This window comes from Oncorhynchus keta, chromosome 8 (genome assembly GCF_023373465.1).
Source record: "Oncorhynchus keta strain PuntledgeMale-10-30-2019 chromosome 8, Oket_V2, whole genome shotgun sequence".
Classification (NCBI taxonomy): Eukaryota; Metazoa; Chordata; class Actinopteri; order Salmoniformes; family Salmonidae; genus Oncorhynchus; species Oncorhynchus keta.
The window spans coordinates 5,343,314-5,358,835 of NC_068428.1; positions in this window are offsets into that span (position 1 = coordinate 5,343,314).

A 15,522-nucleotide genomic window follows, 5' to 3' on the forward strand; every position below is an offset into this window, starting at 1 on the left:
CCTCCACTGTATTCACATCCTACCATAACTTTGTCTGTACATTATGCCTTGAATCTATTCTATCGCGCCCAGAAACCTGCTTCTTTTACTCTCAGTTCTGAAAGTAATAGACGACCAGTTCTTATAGCCTTTAGCTGTACACTTATCCTACTCCTCCTCTGTTCCTCTGGTGATGTAGAGGTTATTCCAGGCCCTGCAGTGCCTAGCTCCACTCCCATTTCCCAGGTGCTCTCATTTGTTGACTTCTGTAACCGTAAAAGCCTTGGTATCATGCATGTTAACATTAGAAGCCTCCTCCCTAAGTTTGTTTTATTCACTGCTTTAGCACACTCTGCCAACCCGGATGTCCTAGCCGTGTCTGAATCCTGGCTTAAAAAGACCACCAAAAACCCTGACATTTCCATCCATCTGACATTTTCTGACAAGATAGAACTGCCAAAGGGGGCGGAGTTGCAATCTACTGCAGCGATAGCCTGTAGAGTTTTGTCTTACTATCCAAGTCTGTACCCAAACAATTCGAGCTTCTACTTTTAAAAATAAGTCTCTCACTGTTGCCACTTGCTATAGACCACCCTTTGCCCCCAGCTGTGCCCTGGTCACCATATGTGAATTGATTGTCCCCCATCTATCTTCAGTGCTCGTGCTGCTAGGTGACCTAAACTGGGACATGCTTAACACAATCCTACAATCTAAGCTTGATGCCCTCAATCTCACACAAATTATCAATGAACCTACCAGGTACATCCCCAAATCCGTAAACATGGGCACCCTCATAGATATCATCATAACCAACCTGCCCTCTAAATACACCTCTGCTGTTTTCAACCAAGATCTCAGCGATCACTGCCTCATTGCCTGCATCTGTAATGGGATTGCGGTCGAACAAAACCCCTCATCACTGTCAAACGCTCTCTAAAACACTTCAGCGAGCAGGCCTTTCGAATCGACCGGGCCGGGTATCATGGGAGGATATTGACCTCATTCCGTCGCCCTATACCACCTAATTCGGACAACAGATCAAGACTGTAATTAACCAAATTGGGTGTATTAGTTCTAGGCTGGAACAAAAGCCTGCACGCATGTCTGCCCTTCAACGTAACTCAGTGGTCATTGACTCTGACTTTCCTCTAAATCAGTTACTCGTACCTCTGATTTAACTAATTCAGGTTTTTATGTGTAGCTGATTAGTAAACTCTAGTGTGTACTGTAAGTGTTGCGCTAGAGGCAGTCCATGGTTGGTAATAGAAAAGCTCTCAGATCATGTGACTGAGGCCAACCTGTGATGATGACTATAGATGACTAATTATGACTGTAGGGTGAAGTTGCCCATAGACACGATACTGCTTTACTTTAGCATTTTTCCCACTAATGGTTCAGGTTAGGATTGGGGGAGGGGAAGCCGATCCTAGATCTGTACCTAGGGGAAATTTCACCCTAGAGCCTATTTTACCGAGTTACTGAGGATTTCCTCGATCTTCTTGTCCTCAGGCAAACCTCTCCACGTCTCCCCAGTACAAAATCAACTGATGCTGGTCCTTCAGCAAAATAACCACCAATCAATCAATCACGTTACATAACAATAAATAGAATGTGGGTCGTTCCACGAATAGAGTAACCAGCTAACAAACATTCCAACAACTTTAGAGAACCTTCCCTTAAGAGTCTCATTAGGTCATTAACTAACATTTTAATAGTACTGTTCCTGTTATGTGCAAGGAATATTTCCAAGAGACCATTCCCTTAATGTCAAATAGAACTTACCCAGAATGTGGTTACCATGTTATCAGATATTAATGTTCTATACTCGTTAAATGAGACCATTGCAATAACAGTCATGTTTCAAGTTCTGTGGATTAAGAGAATATTCCATCAACATCCCACCAAATAACATGGCGCAGCTCAGAGTAAATATTTATTGCATTTTCCTTTTCCAAATGGGTGGTAATTTAGAATGCAATAGATACTGTATTTACGATAGCCCAGCTTATTCCCTTTGTTCCTCAGTCTTCCCGCTCTTTCACTCGACCCAGCCCCTTTTATTTTGTGTAACAAGCTTTCATATCTGTTCCGCCCGCTAGGGACATTTTCCTTTATGACGTAATTTGTAATCAAGTTATGATTAATTGTATGTATGTGTAATTCTGTGTGATTAGTTAGGTATTTAGTAAATAAATAATTAAACACTATTTTGTATTGCTGATTCAACTTGTTAGCCAGGGTTCGTGCAGATAAAATAATTTACAACTTTCAGATGAGACTGAATTAAGATGATGATTGTTATTGACTGCTTTGATGTAAAATATTACTAGGTCTTTAACCTGTTGCGACGAGCAATCCCGTATCCGGGAGCGTAATTATAGCCTCAAGCTCATTACCATAACGTAATGTTAACTATTCATGAAAATCGCAAATGAAATTAAATAAATATATTGGCTCACAAGCTTAGCCTTTTGTTAACAACACTGTCATCTCAGATTTTAAAAAATGCTTTTCAACCATAGCTACACAAGCATTTGTGTAAGAGTATTGATAGCTAGCATAGCATTAAGCCTAGCATTCAGCAGGCAACATTTTCACAAAAACAAGAAAAGCATTCAAATAAAATCATTTACCTTTGAAGAACTTCGGATGTTTTCAATGAGGAGACTCTCACTTAGATAGCAAATTAGATTATTAGTTAGATTATTAAGTTAGATTATTTGTGTAGGAGAAATCGCTTCGTTTTGTTCATCACGTTTGGCTGAGAAAACCCCCCGAAGATTCAGTCATTACAACGCAAACTTTTTTCCAAATTAACTCCATAATATCGACAGAAACATGGCAAACGTTGTTTAGAATCAATCCTCAAGGTGTTTTCACATATCTATTTGATGATAAGTCACTCGTGGCAGTTTGGTTTCTCCTCTGTTCAAAATGGAAAAATGCACGCACCTGGAGATTACGCAATAGTTTCAACGGAGGACACCGAGCGGACACCTGGTAAATGTAGTCTCTTATGGTCAATTTTCCAATGATATGCCTACAAATACGTCACAATGCTGCAAACACCTTGGGGAAACGACAGAAAGTGTAGGCTCTCTCCTTGCGCATTCACCGCCATATAAGGGGACATTGGAACACAGCGCCTCAAAAATCTGTCTCACTTCCTGTATGAAATGTCCTCTTGGTTTTGCCTGTAGCATTAGTTCTGTGGCAATCACAGACAATATCTTTACAGTTTTGGAAACATCAGAGTGTTTTCTTTCCAAAGCTGTCAATTATATGCATAGTCGAGCATCTTTTCGTGACAAAATATCTTGTTTAAAACGGGAATGTTTTTCATCCAAAAATGAAATACTAAGAGTTTATTCGGAAGATAACAGCTCTATAAATATTTTTCGACGCTAGCGTCCCACCTCAACAACAGCCAGTGAAATAGCGGGGCGCCAAATTCAAAACAACAGAAATCCCATAATTAAAATTCCTCAAACATACAAGTATTATCCACCATTTTAAAGATAAACTTCTTGTAAATCCAACCATAGTTTAAGATTTCAAAAAGGTTTCACTGCGAAAGCACACCATGTGATTATGTTAGGTCAGCACCTAGTCACAGAAAACCATCTAGCCATTTTCCAGCCAAGGAGATGGCTCAAAAGTCAGAAATAGCAATTAAATTAATCACAAACCTTTGATGATCTTCATCAGACGGCACTCATAGGACTTCATGTTACACAATATATGTATGTTTTGTTCGATAAAGTTCATATTTATATCCAAAAATCTCAGTTTACATTGGCGCGTTAATTTCAGAAATGCATTGTCTCAAACAAACGTCCGGTGAAAGTGCAGAGAGCCACATCCAATTACAGAAATACTAAACGATACAAACATACGAATGAAGATAAACTTCTCCTTCATGCAACGGCTGTGTCAGATTTTTAAAAAGGCTTTAGGGAGAAAGCACACTTTGCGATTATGTTAGGTCAGCACCTAGCCACAGAAACCCATATAGCCATTTTCCAGCCAAGGAGTGTCACAAAAGTCAGAAATATAATTCAAATTAATCACTTACCTTTGATGATCTTCATCTGGTGGCACTCCCAGGTCTCCATGATAGACAATAATTGATCATTTTGTTCGATAATGTCCCTCTTTATGACTAAAAACCTTATTTTTGTTTGCACGTTTTGTCCAGTAATTCGAATGCTTAAGGCACTAAGTGCCAGACGAAAAGTAAAATATTTACATTAAAAGTTAGTAGAAACATGTTTAAAATCAATCCTCCGGTTGTTTTTGTCATAAATAATCAATAATATTTCAACCGGACAAAAGCTTTGTCAATAGGAAAGGAGAAACAACAAAGGCGCATTCCCAATCAGGCGCATGGCTGATGTCTGGAAATTTCCACTGGCCTCTCATTGAAAGTGCTGTATCTCCCTCATTTTTCAGAGTAAAAGTCCGAAACAATGCCTAAAGACTGGCCACATGTAGAGGAAGCCACAGAGCTTGTGAACTGGGTCCTAATTCTTTGTATGGTGGATAGGCTTTCAATGGAAAAACAGCCTTTCAAGATAATAGTACTTCCTGGTTGGATTTTCCGCGGGTTTTCGCCTGCCATATCAGTTTTGTTATACTCACAGACATTATTTTAACAGTTTTGGAAGCTGTAGAGTGTTTTCTATCCATTTTCTATCCATATCCTATCTTCTGGGCCTGAGTAGCAGGCAGTTTAATTTGGGCACGCTTTTCATTCAAAATCAGGCAGGTTAGGGTACAGCATGAATTCTGTTAGCATGAGACAATGCTCTAAAAAATATATAGATATATGCTTCTGAAAGTAATGTACAGCTTACTTGAAAAAGTAACTGTATAAGATTACAATACTTGAAGACAGTAACTTGTTATGTTACTCCGTTACTCATAAAAGTAATAAATTGCTATATTTTAAACTGGGTGGTTCGAGCCCTGAATGCTGATTGGCTGACAGCCATGGTATATCAGACCGTATACCATGGGTATGACAAAACATACATTTTTACTGCTCTAATTACAATGGTAACCAGTTTAAAATAGCAATAAGACACCTCTGCGGTTTGTGATATAAGGCTAATATACCACAGCTAAGGGCTGTATCCAGGCACTATGTGTTGTGTCGTGCATAAAATTAGCCTTTAGCCATGGTATATTGGCCATATACCATACCCCCTCGTGCCTTATTGCTTAATTATAAACGGGGTGGTTCGAGCCCTGAATGCCGATTGGCTGAAAGCCTTGGTATAGCAGACCGTATAGCACGGGTATGACAAAACATTTACTTGTACTGCTCTAATTACATTGATAACCAGCAGTGAGCAATAAGCAATAAGTCACCTTGGGGGTTTGTATTGGCCAAATACCACACCCCCTCCGGCCTTATTGCTTAAATATATTACTGTAAGTCATTATTACCCCCAACACAGAGTTCTGTTGCAATTTGTCTATTTTTCCTCATTAAAACTTTAGAGATGGCATCATCATTGATTAAATGTAAGGAAGTACAGACATGCTACTGTGAATAAAGTATTTTGGATATTTCTGAACACTACCAGGAATGTAACAGATATAAATGCAATAAAGAATGCTGATGCGATTCCTTTTCTGACACAAGTTGTTCTACATCAGTAGTACTCATTGTGCGGCCTGCGAGCCCTTAATTTGCGGCTGGCGATGATTTTCCCATTTTCCATTCATAATACATAACAATGATACAATTTCAATTCAATGTGTTTAATGCAGGCCTGAATCACTTCATTGAATATATCTATTGTTCCCTGGACGACAGATAGATGGCAATGTAGCGCAGCTGTTGAACAGAAAGGCCGAAATAGAATGTTTGCTGAAATAGAGCACAACTGCTCAGCTACAGCGATCGACACATCAGTTTGCTACTAGCTAATTTTGCAGTCTGGTCGACATGGATCGATTTAATGTAAAAAAGAAACATAAATCTATTGACAATGAAAATGTGGGAGAAGAGCTGGAGAACAAGGTGACAGTTATGAACGAACAACCACCAGAGAAGGATACAGTCGATTCAAGAACACAACGTTCCAAGAGATGGACAGACAAGTACTTTTTTGTACTGCATCATGGGACTAGCTCACTTTGTCTTATTTTCCCATTTTAAACGAGCAAATTCAGAGCAACAATTTCCAGCCACACAATGCCAACTTTGACGAAACATATCTGCCACAAAGCAACTTTAGAAACAACAAAATAACGCAACTCAAAGGACCGCTCAAAGAAGAACAAATGATGGGCAGATCTATCACTGTTGCAGAGAGAACCACAGAAGAAACATATGAGATTCAAATCAAAATCAAATCAAAGTTTATTTGTCACATGTGCCGAATACAACAGGTGTAGTAGACCTTACAGTGAAATGCTCACTTACAGGCTCTAACCAATAGTGCGAAAACAAATGTGTGTGTGTAGGTAAGTAAAGAAATAAAACAACAGTAAAAGACATTTTAAAATAAGAGTAGCACTAACCGGTATCTATACAGATACCGGTTAGTCAGGTTTATTGAGGTAGTATGTACTTGTAGGTATGGTTAAAGTGACTATGTATATATGATGAACAGAGAGTAGCAGTAGCGTAAAAAGAGGGGTTGGCGGGTGGTGGGTGGTGGGTGGCGGGTGGCGGGTGGCGGGTGGCGGGACACAATGCATATAGCCCGGTTAGCCAATGTGCGGGAGCACTGGTTGGTCGGGCCAATTGAGGTAGTATGTACATGAATGTATAATTAAAGTGACTATACATATAAGATTAACAGAGAGTAGCAGCAGCGTAAAAGAGGGGTTGGGGGGGGCACACAGTGCAAATAGTCTGGGTAACCATTTGGTTACCTGTTCAGGAGTCATATGGCTTGGGGGTAGAAACTGTTGAAAAGCCTTTTTGTCCTAGACTTGGCACTCTGGTACCACTTGCCATGTGGTAGTAGAAAGAACAGTCTATGACTGGGGTGGCTGGGGTCTTTGACAATTTTTAGGGCCTTCCTCTGACACTGCTTGGTGTAGATGTACTGGGCCGTACGCACTACCCTCTGTAGTGCCTTGCGGTCGGAGGTCGAGCAATAGCCATACCAGGCAGTGATGCAACCAGTCAGGATGCTCTCGATGTTGCAGCTTTAGAACCTTTTGAGGATCTGAGGACCCATGCCAAATCTTTTTAGTTTCCTGAGGGGGAATAGGCTTTGTCGTGTCCTCTTCGCGACTGTCTTGGTGTATTTGGACCATTCTAGTTTGTTGGTGATGTGAACACCAAGGAATTTGAAGCTCTCAACCTGCTTCACTACAGCCCCGTCGATGAGAATGGGGATGTGCTCGGTGCTCCTTTGCCTGTTGTCAGCAGACCACCATAGTCCCTGTGCCCAAGAACACAAAGGCAACCTGCCTAAATGACTACAGGCACGTAGCACTCATGTCCGGATTGCTTGGATACTCGTGAGAAACAAGAAGGCCTTCACAGACGCAGAGTTTGTCAAATAATGTTTTTTTGGCCAAAATATTGTATGCCAATTTCACAAACAAGGAAGCTATTTTAAAGCAAATTAAGGGACTGCAACTCTCAGACTCGACCATAACAAGATGCATAGAAGACATCGGTAAGGGACTGATTACCGCCGTGTTTTAGTATTGCGCTTGACGAAAGCACTGATCAGAGTGACATTGCCCAATTATGTGTTTGGGACCGCTTCCCTCAAAACGAGTTGTACAGAGGAACATTTATGTTTACTGCCCCTTCAGGGACAACCGAGAGAGCATATTCTGGAAGCCCATTCATTGCTGCTAATAATATTACTGGTCAAATCTGGCACTGACGGCGCTCCAAGCGATGGGAGCGAGGAGCTAGAGCTGGATGATCCACAGTGGGTATTAAACAGTTTCTTTGAACTGAAATCACCTGCCACCTGAACACGGTGAAGCTACAGCTACAAGGGAAAGCTACAACTCCAGGCAGAATGCTGTGTGTGGTCACATCATTTAAAAATAAAATCCCCCTACTGTTAATACGTGACAGACAGGTTGTTCATTTCCCAAAACTCAGAGCAGTCACCACATCCAACCCAGACATACTGCAACATTTTAGCGATGATGCATTTGTGCGTGTGTTGGAAGAGTTGAAGTTGGATGTTGAACTTTGTTGTTTATTGTTTTGCTTTAACTTGCAACACAATGCTTTAATGCAAAATGTAAGAAATTACAGACATGCACTATAAATATACACATTTCTAATGTGTATAAGAGTTGAAGTTGGAGTTGGAGTCAAGATTCAAGGCTATCATGGAGTACAAGGAGATTTTCAACTTCATTGAGAACCCCTTTCATGTGCCAGTGTTATCCCCTACCCCCAGTCATCACAGCCCTCTGTCCTGACCATGCTGGAATAGAGAGTGAGATAGTGTAGCTGCAGGCAAATGACACATTGCAAGGTGAACTAAGATCAGGTGTTACCCATTTCTGGAGCCTTGTGTCAGAAAGAGTATCCACTTCTGAAGCAGTGTGGACATCATTTTTTGTCAGCACTTATTCATGTGAAGCAACATTTTCAACAATTACCATTGTGAAAGAGAAACAGATTGACCAATGCACACTGGATTGCAACAACATTGCATTTTGAATAAATTCAGTCAAGAAGCAGAAGGGACATTTCCACTCATCCACCTGAGGTAACCCTTAATATGGGTCTTATACATGAGATGTAGCCTCTTTGATGTGAGTATGTATATATTTGTGATGTGTTTTTCTTTCAATCAATTGCATGTGCTCTATTGCTCTGAATTTGCTTTCAATTGAAAATTGATAATATTGGAAGAAAAAGTACGACAAATTAAATGATTGTCTCAACCCAAAGTGTGCCCCTTACAAAAACATGTGAGTAACACTGTTTTACGTTGTATATGTGGTGTGGATTTCAAATAGATGATTTCTCTTTGAGATGCTCAGATATCTAGAATTTTACTGATTCCCATCTTTCAATGAGAAACACATTTTAATTAGATCAGATAAGTGTGTTGTAACTGCTGCCAAGTAATGACATTAGTATATATTGTTAAGAATGCAAGAGTGGGGGGGACAAAATGGCACCGTAAATATATATTTTTACATTAATCTTCTAGCTTGAAAAGTGGTAGAATTTGCTAAATAAATTATCCTACATTGAGTCTTGACGGCTATTTCTCAAAAATTTCCGACAACATGCTGTCACGATTGTCATTGGAACAAAGTGCAGAGTGATCTGGGTTCCACATATTTATTGAAGTGAAACACATAAAAAAACAATAAAGAGCAAACGACACGTGAAGCTATGGAGTGCTCACAGGCAACTACACATAAACAAGATCCCACAAAAACCCAGTGGGGAAATGGCTGCCTAAATATGATCCCCAATCAGAGACAACGCTAAACAGCTGCCTCTGATTGGGAACCATACCAGGCCAACATAGAAATAAAACAACCTAGATTGCCGACCCTAGTCACACCCCGACCTAACCAAAATAGAGAATAAAAAGGCTCTCTATTTTCAGGGCTTGACAGTACACCCATCCAAAGGTGCTGACTCCGACCGCAAAACCTGACACTATAGGGGATGGTCCGGGTGGGCATCTGGTGGCGGCTCCGGTGCGGGGCGGAGTAGCCTACTCTGCTCGCGGATCCGCCAGCATCCGTTGCAGCTCAGGTGCGGGGTGAAGAACCCGCTCTTCCCCCGGATCCAGCATCGGTGCGGGACTTTGTCCCCGTCCAGACCACGGGTCCGGCCATGGAGCCGGGTAGAACGCCGCACCTGGACTGGGCACCGGCGCCGAGGAAGGCTCCGGCCTTGGAGCGGGACTGGATGCCGTGCCTGGACTGGACATCAGCGCAGAGGAAGGCTCCTGCCATGGAGAAGGACTGGACACCATGCCTGGACCGTGCACCGGCGCAGAGAAAGGCTCCGGCCTTGGAGAGGGACGTCGTGCCTGGACTGGGCACCGGCGCAGGGGAAGGCTCCAGCCTTGGAGCGGGACTGGACGCCGTGCCTGGACTGGGCAACGGCGCAGAGGAAGGCTCCTGCCATGGAGCAAGACTGGATGCCATGCCTGGACTGGACATTGGCGCAGAGGAAGGCTCTGGCCATGGAGCTGGACTGGACACCATACCCGGACTGGGTACCGGCGCAGAGGGAGGCTCCTGCCTTGGAGCAGGACTGGACGCCGTGGCTGGTCTGGACACAGGCGCAGAGGGAGGATCCTGCCCTGGAGCGGGACTGGACACAGTGCCTCGACTGGGCATTGGCGCAGAGGAAGGCTCCGGCCTTGGAGCTGGAATGGACAACCGTGCCTGGACTGGGTACCGGCGCAGAGGAGGACTCCTGCCATGGAGCGGGACTGGACGCTGTGCCTAGACCGGGCACCAACACAGAGGAAGGCTCCTGCACTGGAGCGGGACTAGACACTGTGCCTGGACTGGATATCGGCGCAGAGGGAGGCTCCTGCCCTGGAGCTGGACTGAACATCTTGCCTGGAAGTGCTAGCCCAGGGACCATCGCCAGAAGGTTCCGGACCGTGGACCGTCGTAGGAGGTTCCGGACCGCGGACCATCGCTGGAGGTTCCGGACCGTGGACCATCGTAGGAGCTTCCGGACCGTGGACCGTCGTAGGAGGTTCCGGACTGTGGACTGTCGCAGGAGGTTCCAAACGGTGGACCGTCGTAAGAGGTTCCAGACCGCGGACGGTCGCTGGAGGTTCAAGAGCGCAGACAGTCGCAGGAACCACTGGATTGTGAACCGTTGCCGGAAGCTCTAGACTGGGGACCATCTCCGGAAGCGCTGGCCTGGGGACCGTCGCCGGAAGCTCTGGACTGGGGACCGTCGCCAGAAGCTCGCCAGAAGCTCTGGACTGGGGACCGTTGCCAGAAGCTCTGGACTGGGGACCATCGCCGGAAGCTCTGGACTGGGGAACGTCGCCATCAATTTGGTCGTTTTGTTATAATTAATGGTACTTTACAACGGCATAGTATTTCCATAATTAATATTTACTCCCCCCCCCCTGATTTCCTCACTAAGGTATTTCTAGACTTTCCAGAATTAAACTCAGACACTGCAGTGGTTGGAGGAGATTTTAATTGTTTTGTTGAACCCCCTTACTGACAAGTTTCCCAGCGGTATAGCTTCACTCTCTCCTCAAGCTAAGTCACTTAAAGCTATTTGTGCCGATCTGGGGTATGCTGATGTTTGGATAACTTTTCATCCCTCCAACAGAGAGTTCACTTTTTTCTCTGCACCTCATGGATGTCAGACTATAATAGATTACTTTTTTATGCCCAGGACATCTTTGCAGTCTATTTTATCCGCTAGGATAGGAAGCATAGTCATATCTGATTACGCGGAGGTGATCCTGGACATAAAACTCAAAGGGGCATTCAACCGGTCAAGACATTGGAGGTTAACTCTCAATCAACAGATAACCCCTCGCTCCTTTGGGAAACCTGTAAAGCATACGGCAGGGGTCTGATTATGTCATACACAGCCACGAAGAGGCTGAAAAGCGTGAAGAAAAAAAAGTTAGAGGGTGAAGTAGGTACTAAAGAGAAGGATTACATTAAAACTCCCACTCCTGCCCTACTAAAGGAAATGTCAGTCCTTAGATCAAATTCGGACTCTCGCCTAACACAGGACGCTGAAAAGAAAATGAGATTTGTCAGGCAATATCTATTTGAAGATGGTGATAAGCGTACCTAGCTAAAGAGAGCTGACTGTCAGTCAATTGGTACTATTACTGACTCTGATGGCAATCATTTATATGCAAATAAATTGATAAATTACTAATTTAAGAAACGTCATGCAAATCTTTATGCCTCAGAACTGACAAATGGTGCACCCAAATTAATGGAGGACTTATTTTCTAAGATTGAGCTCCCAACTATTTCCGAAGAACAGAGGTCTCTTCTTAAGGATGTCGCAGAATACAGTTCCCATGCAGGAACATCACTCAGCGGAATTTCAGAGCGCCACCTATAGTTTTTGATAAAACTCAAACTTTCATTAAACTTTCATTAAAATACACATTCAAGGTAGTGAATTAAAGCTACACTCGTTGTGAATCTATCCACCAAGTCAGATTTGTAAAATGCTTTTCGGCGAAAGCATGAGAAGCTATTATCTGATAGCATGTATCCCCCAAAATACTGCAACGTCACCTAACGACAGATTTTGCGATAGCCGGTCCTAACCAAAACGCAGAAATAAAATATAAAACATTCATTACCTTTGACGAGCTTCTTTCTTGGCACTCCTAGATGTCCCATAAACATCATTTTGGGTCTTTTTTTCCGATTAAATCGGTCCATATATAGCCTAGATATCGATCTATGATGACTGTGTGAACAACGAAAAAAATAGCGTTTTCTAACGTAACGTCATTTTTTTAAATTAAAAAAGTCGACGATAAACTTTCACAAAACACTTCGAAATACTAATGTAATGTAATGCAACTTTAGGTATTAGTACACGTTAATAAGCGATAAAATTGATCACGAAGCGATGTATATTCTATTGGTGTCCCTCTGGATATAATGTCCGGGTAAATCTCAACCAAAATATCCGGTCGGACACCTGAAGAAAAGGGCTGTCTCTTCTTCGTTTGACCAAGAAACAAATCGTAGGCAAATGACAAGACTGTTGACATCGTGTGGAAGCTGTAGGTATTGCAACCTCAACCTCATTTAATCTGGGTCATCCTTAACAATTGGTTGAAGAGGCGCATGGATATTTTTTTCCATTTTCAGTGATCAGATTTTCCTGCACTTTTCGTTGAAACGCACGTTCTGTTATAGTTACAGAAAATTCGCAGCTTCCTTAACAGGTTTGTCACTATTACCGAGGAAGAGATAATTTTCGCAATTAAGAATCTGCAAAATGTTAGGGCCCCAGGACCAGACGTGTTTTGTAGTGAGTTCTATAAGGAGCTCCATGGCCTGATCCTTGAGCCATTGTGTGATATGTTTAACCACTCATTTTCAAATGACCACCTCCCTCAAACGCTGAGAGAAGCCAACATATCACTTATTCTCAAAAACGGAAAATGCCCAGAATCTTGATCTTCGTACAGACCCATTTCACATCTGAATGTGGATAGAAAATTGCTTTCTAAAATTCGAGCCACAAGAATAGAGGACTCGCTGCCATTTATTGTGAAAGGAGACCAAACTGGCTTCATGTAGCAATGTCAGGACGCTTCTTAATGTAATTCAAGCCTACCAACAAAGTGCTATGGATGGCCTTGTGCTCTCCCTAGATGCTGAGAAAGCATTTGACTGTGTGGAGTGGTCTTACCTATTCTTTGCTTTGACTAAATTTGGTCTAGGGGACGACTTTATATAATGGGTGAAAGTTGAAAAGAAATTGAAAAGATCCTAGGTGTTGATCAAGAATTGGACCCAGTTTCTTTGCTGTTAGGTCTCCCTAGTAGGCATGTTACTTCTGTTGGTGGGAGGAGGCTTTACAACATCCTTACCGACACAGTGAGGACAATCATTATCTTACAGTGGATTATTGATGAAGTTCCTTCTATTAAAGATTGTTATAAGACACTATTTGAATGGATGCCACTGTAATATCTGATGTACATTACATTCTAAAACAGATCAGTTCTACAAAGTATGGGAACCTTATCTAAATTACCTAGAATCTGAGGTATCAGCTATTATGCTGCAAGGATCCTCTTAGAATGGTGGTGATCTATGTATTTCAGAATTACACTGTACGTTCCATGTGTGGAAACTAACTTCTTGGTTTAAACTGAGCTTTTTTGTTTAATTTCTGTTTGTATGTTTGTTTAAAATGTATGCATTTTAATACACAATGTTGGGGATGGGGTGTGAGAAGTGCCGAGTTGGGAGAGGATTTTGATTTGATTTGGATCTCTTTTAGTCCCCATTTGGACTAATCTTCCAAGAGTCCTTAAACATTAAAATACAATTCATAATACAAACACACTTTCACATATAACACACCATTACAAACATACATAATATACTAACATAATGACCCAATAAATACTCAATCTAAAAAATATTGATTCTTCATCTACTATAGTCCCACAACATTTCTATGTATTATATTTAAATCGTTTTAAAATCATGTTTAAATGTATACATTGAAAGGTTTCTAGTTTGCTCAGTTAATTTATTCAATTTCTGTATTGCTCTAAATCGAAAATCTTATTTTGCCTATTTCTCTTTTCTGTTTGGATAATGCATAGATGGTGGGCAATCTATTCCTAGTATTTACAGAATGTCTGTCTCTTACCAACTGAATACCGTTGTGAATAGAACTTGGCCGTTTTAAATGATGTACAATGGGGCAAAAAAGTATTTAGTCAGCCACCAATTGTGCAAGTTCTCCCACTTAAAAAGATGACAGAGGCCTGTAATTTTCATCATAGGTACACTTTAACTATGACAGACAAAATGGGAAACAAAATCCTGAAAATCACATTGTAGGATTTTTAATTTATTTATTTGCAAATTATGGTGGAAAATAAGTATTTGATCAATAACATAAGTTTATCTCAATACTTTGTTATATACCCTTTGTTGGCAATGACAGAGGTCAAACGTTTTCTGTAAGTCTTCACAAGGTTTTCACACACTGTTGCTGGTATTTTGGCCCATTCCTCCATGCAGATCTCCTCTAGAGCAGTGATGTTTTGGGGCTGTTGCTGGACAACACGGACTTTCAACTCCCTCCAAAGATTTTCTATGGGGTTGAGATCATCTGGAGACTGGCTAGGCCACTCCAGGACCTTGAAATGCTTCTTACGAAGCCACTCCTTTGTTGCCCGGGCGGTGTGTTTGGGATCATTGTCATGCTAAAAGACCCAGCCACGTTTCATCCTCAATGCCCTTGCTGATGGAAGGAGGTTTTCACTCAAAATCTCACGATACATGGCCCCATTCATTCTTTCCTTTACACGGATCAGTCGTCCTGGTCCCTTTGCAGAAGAACAGCCCCAAAGCATGATGTTTCCACCCCCATGCTTCACAGTAGGTATGCTGCCTTATTATTATACGACCATGCTGGTCATTTATGAACATTTGAACATCTTGGCCATGTTCTGTTATAATCTCCACCCGGCACAGCCAGAAGAGGACTGGCCACCCCACAGCCTGGTTCCTCTCTAGGTTTCTTCCTAGGTTTTGGCCTTTCTAGGGAGTTTTTCCTAGCCACTGTGCTTCTACACCTGCATTGCTTGCTGTTTGGGGTTTTAGGCTAGGTTTCTGTACAGCACTTTGAGAAACGAAGGGCTATATAAATACATTTGATTTGATTTGATTTGGTGTTCTTTGGATGCAACTCAGCATTCTTCGTCCACCAAACACGACGAGTTGAGTTTTTACCAAAAAGTTATATTTTGGTTTCATCTGACCATATGACATTCTCCCAATCTTCTTCTGGATCATCCAAATGCTCTCTAGCAAACTTCAGAAGGGCCTGGACATGTACTGGCTTAAGCAGGG